The following is an 11,960-nucleotide window of genomic DNA, read 5'->3' as shown; positions in this document are numbered from 1 at the left end:
TTACCACCAATTACTGCCTCAAGTCGTTCTGAGTATGATGCTACAAGCTTGGCACACCTATTTTTGGCCAATTTCTCCCATTCTTCTTTGCAGTACCTCTCAAGCTCCATTAGGTTGGATGGGGAGCGTCGGTGTACAGCCATTATTTAGATCTCTCTAGAGATGTTCAATTGGGTTCAAGTCTGGGCTCTGGCTGGGCCACTCCAGGACATTCACAGAATTGGCTCGTAGCCACTCCTTTGTCATGTAGGCTGTGTTCTTAGGGTCGTTGTCCTGTTGAAAGATGAACCAGCTCCCCAGTCTAAGGTCCAGAGTGCTCTGGATCAGGTTTTCATCAAGGATGTCTCTGTACATTGCTGCATTCATCTTTTCTTCAATCCTGACTAGTTTCCCAGTTCCTGCCGCTGAAAAACATCCCCACAGCATGATGCTGCCACCACCATGCTTCACTGTAGGGATGGTATTGACCAGGTGGTGAGTGGTGCCTGGTTTCCTCCAGACATGACACTTGGCATTCAGGCCAAAGAGTTCAATCTTTGTTGCATCAGAGCAGAGAGTTTTGTTTCTCATGGTCTAAGAGTCCCTCAGGTGCCTTTTCAAAAAATGAACTGAATCTATTTTGGAATAAGGCTGTAACATAACAAAATGTGGCAAAAGTTAAGCGCTGTGAATACTTTCTGAATGCACTGTATACAGCTCGTTTTACTTTAGGAAGAGTAAAGATCCCATAGTATGCAACATCAACAAAAGCTGGCAATACATAGGTCAAAATTCTACCTGTTCAATGGGAACCAGACAAATATTCATCCATGTGTTGCCACTGTGGGTGAACAGAAGTCAACATACTGATCGAATTCTGTTCAACCTGTCGGTATTTTAAGGCTGCAGCACTGATCGGTGTATTCTGACAGTAGGGAAGCCTCCCTGCTGTGAGAATACATAGACATAGTGGACAGATTCCACAACCACATTGAATGTGTGGATGTGGAAATTGGGTCCGTTTTTTTTTTTAGTTGAACCTGCTGGTTGAATGAAAAAAAAAAAAAACAAAAAAAAAACAACCCATATATGGCTAGCCAAAAGATACTCTTAGCAATCCATAGAAATTATTCTACCATATCATCATGCATAGAGCAAAAATGGGTCCATGCAGCACAGAGGCCATGGAGTTTATTTTCAAATGGCAAGACTCAAAAAACAGCAGCCCTATAATGCCTTCAAGCATTACCATTAAGGCAACACTGTTTTGTAAAGTCTCCCCTGTAAAATTAGCGAAGTAGAAGAGAGGTACGGGTTGCTGGATCACTTACAACAGCAGATGTTTTCAGCTAGATATCAAGCAGTGTAGCAAAAATGGTTCTCCTTAGACAGCTGTTCCAGGAGTGGTGGTGAAAAGTTGGCTTTTTGCACAAGTAGGCATTGGTGTCCATAAAGTAAGCGTCAAAAGTCCAGATTCAATTTTATTTAGACTCTTTATCCTCTCATAAAAAAAAAAAAACAATGCTTGTCAAGGTGCTCTATATCAGGGCTTGATACTGTTGAACAAATTGTGCACTGGATAAAATTGAAGGGATCCTGCAGGTAAACTAATAGAATCATGCCAAACGCTGTAGTGACTTAAACCCTGTCCCTTGTTTTTAACCTAATGTTCCTGAAAGTAGATATGTAATGTCACGTTTCCGTCAAAAGTGTGACAGAGCTCTTTGTTCTACAACAGGGGTCATCAAACTTTCCAAATAAAAAGGGCTAGTTTACTGTCCTTTAGGCATTAGGGGGGCCAGACTGTGGCCAGTGGGAGCCGAAAATGCCCCGTCAGTGGGGCTAAACAATGCTCCATCATTGCTTTTAGTGGGAGGAATAGTGCCCTATTATGGGTATCAGTGGGAGAAATGGAGCCCCATTGTTGGTGTGAGTTGAAGAAATAGGGCCTTTGGCCCCTGGGCCGCAGTTTATGGACCACTTTTCTACAGCATTTTTACTCTCTGCAGGCAAATAGGGTTGAGGTGACAAGCCCACACACGCTCCTTGCCTCTCCCCACCATGGTTCTCAAGAGGTCTAGTATCAGCAGCAGCTTGAGCACAATAGTAATGATGTGCTGCTAAAGCCTTCTACCCACTCCTTCACCATGTAGTTGTAATTGGCTTGGAAACATCTATTCCAGGTAATAATTCAGGTAAAAAAGCAATTTGTAGTGAGCGCTCTCAAATGTATACAGCAGCTAGAACACTCCAGGTAACCACAATACCTTTAAAATATACATATATCAATATAGCAAAAAACAGTGCAGCGCTCAAAATTAATAAATAAAAACAAAGTATATATATACATATAAAAAGTCTATGCAATATCCGTGGTGTTATCTGGTAAGGTGAATGCACTTCCGGAGTATGTACTGCCTCGAAATAATAGCAATGCGCACTCACCAGAAACGCATGGATTATGCGCATGTAGGGATAATCATCCCAGGTAACCAATCCCTCGAAGACCGAGTGGTGGGCGTCCTATTCACAGTGGGTCATCAGAAACACCAAGACAGATCCGGAGGTCCCCTTAAAGCTAGTCAGGTAATCCACACTGATAGTGTTGAACCCTCTTCTGGCTGGTGGAGGCACCCTTTCTGTGGGAGTAGTAGCTCCAAGAAGGAGCCCCAAAAAACAGGTGCCAGAGATAGTGTAGTATGTTCTTTAGGTGATTTTATTAATCAAACATAGCATAGTAATAGGGCAGTATGCACATCACAGTATCAGTGTAAAACAGCATTACTGACCCCAATAAAGATGGCCGCCGACCCTCCTCGTGGCTCCGGCGGTAGGAAATGACGTCACGCTCTGCACAGCTCCTCCATAGGCCTTTCGTGCTACAGGCACATCATCAGAGGGGAGGCTGTACAGAGGCGTGACCGACGTCAATGTAATATATAGGGGAAGACGGCGCATGCGCGGTTACCCGCGGCCATCTTCCCGTGGAGTCCGCAGTGCGCATGCGCGCAAACGGAAGCGCCATTTTGCCGTGGATCCGCAGTGTGAAACAAATGAAGAAAAGGGGATGGGAGATTCCTCCGCTTACCCATCGTAACAACTACAGGATATTCAGCCACAGACCCCAGGGAAACGATGGAGCCGTATACTTAAGTCTATTAAAGTGACAGTGCTCCATACACAGGAATCTTCAGATATAACTGTGAGGTGCCAATTTATATATGTTGAGGGCAATCTCAATGGCCCCAGTGTGAGTGGTATATACCTACAGTGAACGGACCACGGCAAGGTGGATGCTCTATATTACATAAAACACACATATAATCAATAACATCCCCAATTCTTGTTAAAATTAGATAAAACCATTAGTAAAAAGCTCTAAACATAAATATATCCAATATGAACATATACATATATGTGAAAGTCTCTGTTCTAGCACATAATCAGTTTATTATTAAGATACTAATCCTCATTACTCTATTCTTGTAGTCAAAAATAGGTAAATAGAATAAAATTAAAATGTAGTAAAATCAATATAAAATTAAAACGTTAATATTGTCTCAAATTATAAAACGCTCATTATAATTGAAACTAAAAGCCGTAGTTGAAAAAAACCCTAATTAAAACCGCACAAAGTATAGATGTATCATATACAGGAAGAGATATACAATAAAATACATAGGCACAGAATATACGGTATTAGAAAAAACGTCCCAATTAGCTGTTGGCTATAAAGCAGTTTACTTCTACCTCTATATTACGTCCTAGGGGGTGCAATGTATTGAGCTCAAACACCCACTTCGTTTCTGCTTGGGAGACCGCTCTAGTTTTGTTAATTCCTCTCCAGTGATTACCAATCACATCAATGCCAACAAATTTCAAAGACGATGGATCCATATTATGATGAATGCAATAGTGATTAGACAATGAATGTTCCCTAAATCCTTTTTTGATATATTCGATATTTGGCCCGCTGGGAGGAGGACCTTATTTTTGCAAGAGACTGGCCCGAATTGACATTTTACAAAAGGTATATAGATGATATCTTGCTGTTATGGAATGGAGAGGAAGAATCTCTTTTAAACTTTTTTACTACACTCAATAATAATAGTCTTAACATTAATCTTTCATATACTTTTAGTCGGTTGGAGATTAACTTTTTAGATTTGACACTGGTTAATTTTATGGGAAGAATTACTACCAAATCCTATTTTAAACCTACAGACCGCAACAGCGGTTGGTGAATATCCCAAAGGGACAAATGATGAGAGTTAGATGGAATTGCACGGATAAAGATAGTTTTCAAATCCAAGCAAAAGTCTTGAAGAATAGATTCCTGGAGAAAGGATATAATGAAGCGGTCTTAGATTACACAATCCAAACTGTGGCACAGATGGACAGAAACACCATGTTGTCCAACAAACCTAAAAAGGATCAAATTATAAAGAAAGTATGCCCCTTTGTGACGTCCTTTTCAACACAGTACAAGACAATAAATAAAATTATTAATAACAACTGGGGCATTTTGAAAATGGATCCAATTTTATCAACTATCCTGCCTGATAGACCAGAAATAGTTTATCAGAAGGCGACTGCTATTAGACATATGATTGCACCCAATGTGGTGGATCCCCCAAAGAATGTATCTCTATTCGATGATTTAAAAGGGTTTCACCCTTGCAACAGGTGTGTGATCTGCAAGTGTAACAACACTAGAAAAAATAGAATTGACACATTCGAATCGTGTATTACTGGCAAGAGATATAAGATAAAACGATTCATATCTTGTTATAGTAAATACGTAGTATATGTACTACAATGCCCTTGCCAGAAACAATACGTGGGCAGGACAATAAGACGTTTACGCGACAGGTTGTGTGAACATGTATCGAATATCAAAAAAGGATTTAGGGAACATTCATTGTCTAATCACTATCGCATTCATCATAATATGGATCCATCGTCTTTGAAATTTGTTGGCTCTGATGTGATTGGTAATCACTGGAGAGGAATTAACAAAACTAGAGCGGTCTCCCAAGCAGAAACGAAGTGGGTGTTTGAGCTCAATACATTGCACCCCCTAGGGCATAATATAGAGGTAGACGTAAACTGCTTTATAGCCAACAGCTAATTGGGACGTTTTTTCTAATACCGTATATTCTGTGCCTATGTATTTTATTGTATATCTCTTCCTGTATATGATACATCTATACTTTGTGCGGTTTTAATTAGGGGTTTTTTTCAACTACGGCTTTTAGTTTCAATTATAATGCGCGTTTTATAATTTGAGATAATATTAACGTTTTAATTTTATATTGATTTTACTCCATTTTAATTTTATTCTATTTACCTATTTTTGACTACAAGAATAGAGTAATGAGGATTAGTATCTTAATAATAAACTGATTATGTGCTAGAACAGAGACTTTCACATATATGTATATGTTCATATTGGATAAATTTATGTTTAGAGCTTTTTACTGATGGTTTTATCTCATTTTAACAAGAATTGGGGATTTTATTGATTATATGTGTGTTTTATGTAATATAGAGCATCCACCTTGCCGTGGTCCGTTCACTGTAGGTATATACCACTCACACTGGGGCCATTGAGATTGCCCTCAACATATATAAATTGGCACCTCACAGTTACAGTCAGGTCCATAAATATTGGGACATCAACACAATTCTAACATTTTTGGTTCTATACACCACCACAATGGATTTGAAATGAAACGAACAAGATGTGCTTTAACTGCAGACTGTCAGCTTTAATTTGAGGGTATTTACATCCAAATCAGGTGAACGGTGTAGGAATTACAACAGTTTGCATATGTGCCTCCCACTTGTTAAGGGACCAAAAGTAATGGGACAGAATAATAATCATAAATCAAACTTTCACTTTTTAATACTTGGTTGCAAATCTTTTGCAGTCAATTACAGCCTGAAGTCTGGAACGCATAGACATCACCAGACGCTGGGTTTCATCCCTGGTGATGCTCTGCCAGGCCTCTACTGCAACTGTCTTCAGTTCCTGCTTGTTCTTGGGGCATTTTCCCTTCAGTTTTGTCTTCAGCAAGTGAAATGCATGCTCAATCGGATTCAGGTCAGGTGATTGACTTGGCCATTGCATAACATTCCACTTCTTTCCCTTAAGAAACTCTTTGGTTGCTTTTGCAGTCTGCTTTGGGTCATTGTCCATCTGCACTGTGAAGCGGCGTCCAATGAGTTGTGAAGCATTTGGCTGAATATGAGCAGATAATATTCCCGAAACACTTCACAATTCATCCTGCTGCTTTTGTCAGCAGTCACATCATCAATAAATACAAGAGAACAAGTTCCATTGGCAGTCATACATGCCCACGCCATGACACTACCACCACCATGCTTCACTGATGAGGTGGTATGCTTAGGATCATGAGCAGTTCCTTTCCTTCTCCATACTCTTCTCTTCCCATCACTCTGGTACAAGTTGATCTCGGTCTCATCTGTCCATAGGATGTTGTTCCAGAACTGTGAAGGCTTTTTGAGATGTCGTTTGGCAAACTCTAATCTGGCCTTCCTGTTTTTGAGGCTCACCAATGGTTTCCATCTTGTGGTGAATCCTCTGTATTCACTCTGGCGAAGTCTTCTCTTGATTGTTGACTTTGACACACATACACCTACCTCCTGGAGAGTGTTCTTGATCTGGCCAACTGTTGTGAAGGGTGTTTTCTTCACCAGGGAAAGAATTCTTCGCTCATCCACCACAGTTGTTTTCCGTGGTCTTCCGGGTCTTTTGGTGTTGCTGAGCTCACCGGTGCGTTCCTTCTTTTTAAGAATGTTCCAAACAGTTGTTTTGGCCACGCCTAATGTTTTTGCTATCTCTCTGATGGGTTTGTTTTGTTTTTTCAGCCTAATGATGGCTTGCTTCACTGATAGTGACAGCTCTTTGGATCTCATCTTGAGAGTTGACAGCAACAGATTCCAAATGCAAATAGCACATTGAAATGAACTCTGGACCTTTTATCTGCTGATTGTAATTGGGATAATGAGGGAATAACACACACCTGGCCATGGAACAGCTGAGAAGCCAATTGTCCCATTACTTTTGGTCCCTTACCAAGTGGGAGGCACATATGCAAACTGTTGTAATTCCTATACCGTTCACCTGATTTGGATGTAAATACCCTCAAATTAAAGCTGACAGTCTTCAGTTAAAGCACATCTTGTTTGTTTCATTTCAAATCCATTGTGGTGGTGTATAGAGCCAAAAATGTTAGAATTGTGTCGATGTCCCAATATTTATGGACCTGACTGTATATCTGAAGATTCCTGTGTATGGAGCACTGTCACTTTAATAGACTTAAGTATACGGCTCCATCGTTTCCCTGGGGTCTGTGGCTGAATATCCTGTAGTTGTTACGATGGGTAAGCGGAGGAATCTCCCAACCCCTTTTCTTCATTTGTTTCACACTGCGGATCCATGGCAAAATGGCGCTTCCGTTTGCGCGCATGCGCACTGCGGACTCCATGGGAAGATGGCCGCGGGTAACCGCGCATGCGCCGTCTTCCCCTATATATTACATTGACGTCGGTCACGCCTCTGTACAGCCTCCCCTCTGATGATGTGCCTGTAGCACGAAAGGCCTAAGGAGGAGCTGTGCAGAGCGTGACGTCATTTCCTACCGCCGGAGCCACGAGGAGGGTCGGCGGCCATCTTTATTGGGGTCAGTAATGCTGTTTTACACTGATGCTGTGATGTGCATACTGCCCTATTACTATGCTATGTTTGATTAATAAAATCACCTAAAGAACATACTACACTATCTCTGGCACCTGTTTTTTGGGGCTCCTTCTTGGAGCTACTACTCCCACCGAAAGGGTGCCTCCACCAGCCAGAAGAGGGTTCAACACTATCAGTGTGGATTACCTGACTTGCTTTAAGGGGACCTCCGGATCTGTCTTGGTGTTTCTGATGACCCACTGTGAATAGGACGCCCACCACTCGGTCTTCGAGGGATTGGTTACCTGGGATGATTATCCCTACATGCGCATAATCCATGCGTTTCTGGTGAGTGCGCATTGCTATTATTTCGAGGCAGTACATACTCCGGAAGTGCATTCACCTTACCAGATAACACCACGGATATTGCATAGACTTTTTATATGTATATATATACTTTGTTTTTATTTATTTATTAATTTTGAGCGCTGCACTGTTTTTTGCTATAATAATTCAGGTAAACAAAGGCATTCAGAAAATAAAGAGACATTCATCTTAGCCCAGATTAGTAATTAGCAGGGTTTCAATGGACTTTAAGGATAATAACTCATGTCCGTACCATGACATGTTTAGGTGTTAAATAATAAATTGTAGGCTGCTGCCTAGTGTTGGTAAAGCAGGCTATATCTCATGCACCTTTGGGTGGATCAGATCCTTGACCAACAGTTCCATTCCACATTCGCACAGCCTAGGAGGAGGGCCTGAAAAAGCTGAGGTGACGCCACAGGATATGTGAACCTCTCCAGCTTAGCCCCATCTCCAACCTAGGTCGTGATAACCATTTGGGGATTTATTTCACAGTAAGCCATGTACAGACACGGCTTACTTACATCGAAGGAGGAGACCATGTGTAGTGTGGTGGCAACAGTGCAGAGGCTATGTGACACTGCAGACTGTTGTCGCCACACTACTGGTGACTGCAGGGTGCACCAGTAACTTATTTAGAAATAAAGATTTTTGAGGTAAGCAACGTGCACAGGCACATTATAGTAATTATTAAGTATGCAAATATTGTGCAGCGCTATTAATAATTCGAAATAGACCAAATTATAATAAATGTCATAAATGTTAAATAAACCGTACAAGCGTGACAGTCTATGTAGTGTGAATATCACAAAATCTTCAATCCAGTGGTGGTGCTCCCAGTGGTAAAGTAAGAATTGCGCACTCACCAGAAGTGTAATAAAATTACGCGGTGTATATGTCAACAAAGGTCCCCTTCACAGGTATGGGTCCAGGCTGGAACATAAGATGATTCTCCCTCCAGGAATAAGGATATGAGCCCTCAAAGGATGTGAATGGATCCAGCTAACCAGAGGTCCCTTTAAGGGATAGATGGGTATGGATGCCTGTTTACAGGTGCTTCCCTCTCTGGATGGATGGACTGGAAACTGGATCGCAGCAGGGCTCTATAAATGATAAGCTCCTCACAGCAGACCAAGAAAAGTGCCCATAGTGTAGTAATTCATGTATATAATTTATTAAAATCACAGTAGCATAGGTAAATAAATAAATAAAACACGGCAGCGTCAGGTGTAATGAAAGACTGACCCTCCAGGAATTAAGATGGCCGCCAGGCCTCCACGTGGCACCTAGGCTCCTTCTGACGCATTTCGTGTGCACGCACTTCTTCAGAGGCTAGAGTCTAAGTGACGCCATGATCGTGAAGCCGGCAATTTATACAGTAAATAGCGCATGCGCACTGAGTCAGCGCCATATTGCCGTAGTGCGACATGTGTTAGTACTCTGTGCGCTTGCACAACGCCATTTTACCATGGATAGGAAATATACAACAGACGTGTTTAACTGAGTACTTGTTAATATAAAACAAAGATCAAAGGTGCGTTAATACATAGTGATGGGTAAAAATAACTATTGGGAGATTAATCACATCACATCCAAATCACTAGGAACCAATAAATATTGATCCCAATTTCGAAAAATCTATAAATATGTTGCCAAAAATAAATGCATTAAAATATATACGCTAAGGTAGGATGATGCAATAGAACAGGGGTGGGCAAACTTTTTGACTTGAGGGCCGCAATGGGTTCATATATTGGACCCGGGGGCCGGACCAAGAGTAGATGAATGATGTGTATGTGTCATCCATAGTAAGTATAATAATATTCCCCCATAGTAAGCATAGTAATTAATCCCCCATATAGTAATTAATCCCCCATAGTAATTCATCCCCCATATAGTAATTCATCCCCCATATAGTAATTCATCCCTCATAGTAATTCATCCCCCATAGTAATTCATCCCCCATATAGTAATTCATCCCCCATAGTAATTCATCCCCCATATAGTAATTCATCCCCCATATAGTAATTCATCCCCCATATAGTAATTCATCCCCCATATAGTAATTCATCCCCCATAGTAATTCATCCCCCATATAGTAATTCATCCCCCATAGTAATTAATCCCCCATATAGTAATTCATCCCCCCTATAGTAATTCATCCCCCCTATAGTAATTCATCCCCCATATAGTAATTCATCCCCCATAGTAATTCATCCCCCATAGTAATTCATCCCCCATATAGTAATTCATCCCCCATATTAAGTCCCCAAGTCCCCCCTGTGTCAATTCACTTACCTTTGCACCGCGCGTTCCTCTCGCCGTGTTCCCGCGCCGTTCCGGTGTAGCATGAAAATCTGTCTCCTATGAGGATCTGTCCCCCTCGACGTATCTGCGCATGTGCCAGTTTCAGGCATTAGCAGCCGATCGGCGATCTCCGGCACATGCGCAGATACGTCGAGGGGGACAGATCCTCATAGGAGACAGATTTTCATGCTACACCGGTCTTCAGGGCGGATTGTGAGAGGAGCCTAGCGGGAGCCTAGCTCCGCGGGCCGGATTAAAAGTCCGCCGGGCCGTATACGGCCCGCGGGCCGTAGTTTGCCCATTGCCGCAATAGAACATAAATCAAATGGGTAATTAAAACCAAATGATGAATAAAAAGTTAAAACTTATTTGATAATGATAAATGATGTTTAAACAATTTATGTGTGGGTATTAAAGCACCTATCATGAATAAAAAAGGGGCTATAATTATGAAGCCTAAAAAATGTTCACAAAAATTAAAATGAACATATAGGTCTAAAAATCAATATATAATTCCATGGTAAAAAGGGGAGTATATACCATATGAATAAATAATAGGAACATAACATACGAAAAATAATAACTAAATACTTATAAAATTCCATAAATGATAAATGTAAACGAAGGTAAGACGAATGTAATGGATAAAAGGCCTACATGATACAAATATATAAATTCCATAAAATAGCATAAATTCCATAATATTACAAAACGCATTATACATATAGAATCAAAAAGCATAAATAAATGTAAGAGATAATATAAAAAGGCATGATATAAATAAAAAGTTCAGCTATTATCGATGAAACAATTTACTTCGATTTCTATGTTCAACCCTGCTGTGTGTAAAGTGTCTAACTCATAAATAAGCTTATCATAAGAGCGCTCACTTTTATTACTATTTGTTATAATTATTAAGGAGGGTTTCATTTTATTTGTTTACTTATTTTTTTAGTTTAGTGACACTTTAAAATGCAAATTGCAGATCACAGTCATTAGTCTGAGTGTACTCAGCCATAGGTTGTGCTGCAGTAAAATGTGTGTCTGAAGGGCTCCAGAAATACGCAGTATTTCAAATTTGGCATTCGTGTACAAGAAGACTCATATGTAACCTAAAGAAGGCATACAATATATTATAAAAACTGTAATGGTAGCAACATCAAAATTCAAATACTATACAGCCACAAGCTAAATAAATGTCACAATATAGCAAAATAGTAAACACTTCTATTTCCTACTAATAAGCACTTAACCTAGGTATACAAAACAGTTACTCAAAAACTGAAAAGCCTGGGGGCAGTGAAAGCTAGTTTTACATTCTCAGAATTGTTCATTACACATCTAGAAGGCTCATATCACCTCTGTTCAATAATTCACATTGTGAAAGCCGAGTCCACTGCCAAGCACAGTGTGAAACTCGATTACTTCAAACGTGGAGAACGGAATAAGGCTTGGTTAGGTGAAAGCTAGGAGAAATCGAATGAATGTTCACTGATCTCCTTACTGGTGTACTTACCCAGCGACACTGACCATGGGAGGCCTGCAGGTGGGTCAGCAGAGCCCGGAAAACATGTTGGTGGGGGGGACACTACCCAGTGTTTGT

The 11,960-nt window shown here is 40.7% G+C and overlaps 1 protein-coding gene across 2 annotated transcripts in view; it reads right to left on the bottom strand.

The window, feature by feature from the left end:
* Window positions 1-11,960, bottom strand: part of WDR11 (WD repeat domain 11) — a 131,841-nt gene that overhangs the window by 51,843 nt on the left and 68,038 nt on the right. The gene's annotated exons all lie outside the window — the stretch shown is intronic.

The sequence above is a fragment of the Staurois parvus genome, unplaced genomic scaffold (assembly GCF_062004578.1).
Source record: "Staurois parvus isolate SC_StPar_1 unplaced genomic scaffold, SC_StPar_1.0 ptg000303l, whole genome shotgun sequence".
Classification (NCBI taxonomy): domain Eukaryota; kingdom Metazoa; phylum Chordata; class Amphibia; order Anura; family Ranidae; genus Staurois; species Staurois parvus.
The sequence above is the reverse complement of the archived record's forward strand: the minus strand, read 5'-3'. Positions and strand labels throughout refer to the sequence as shown.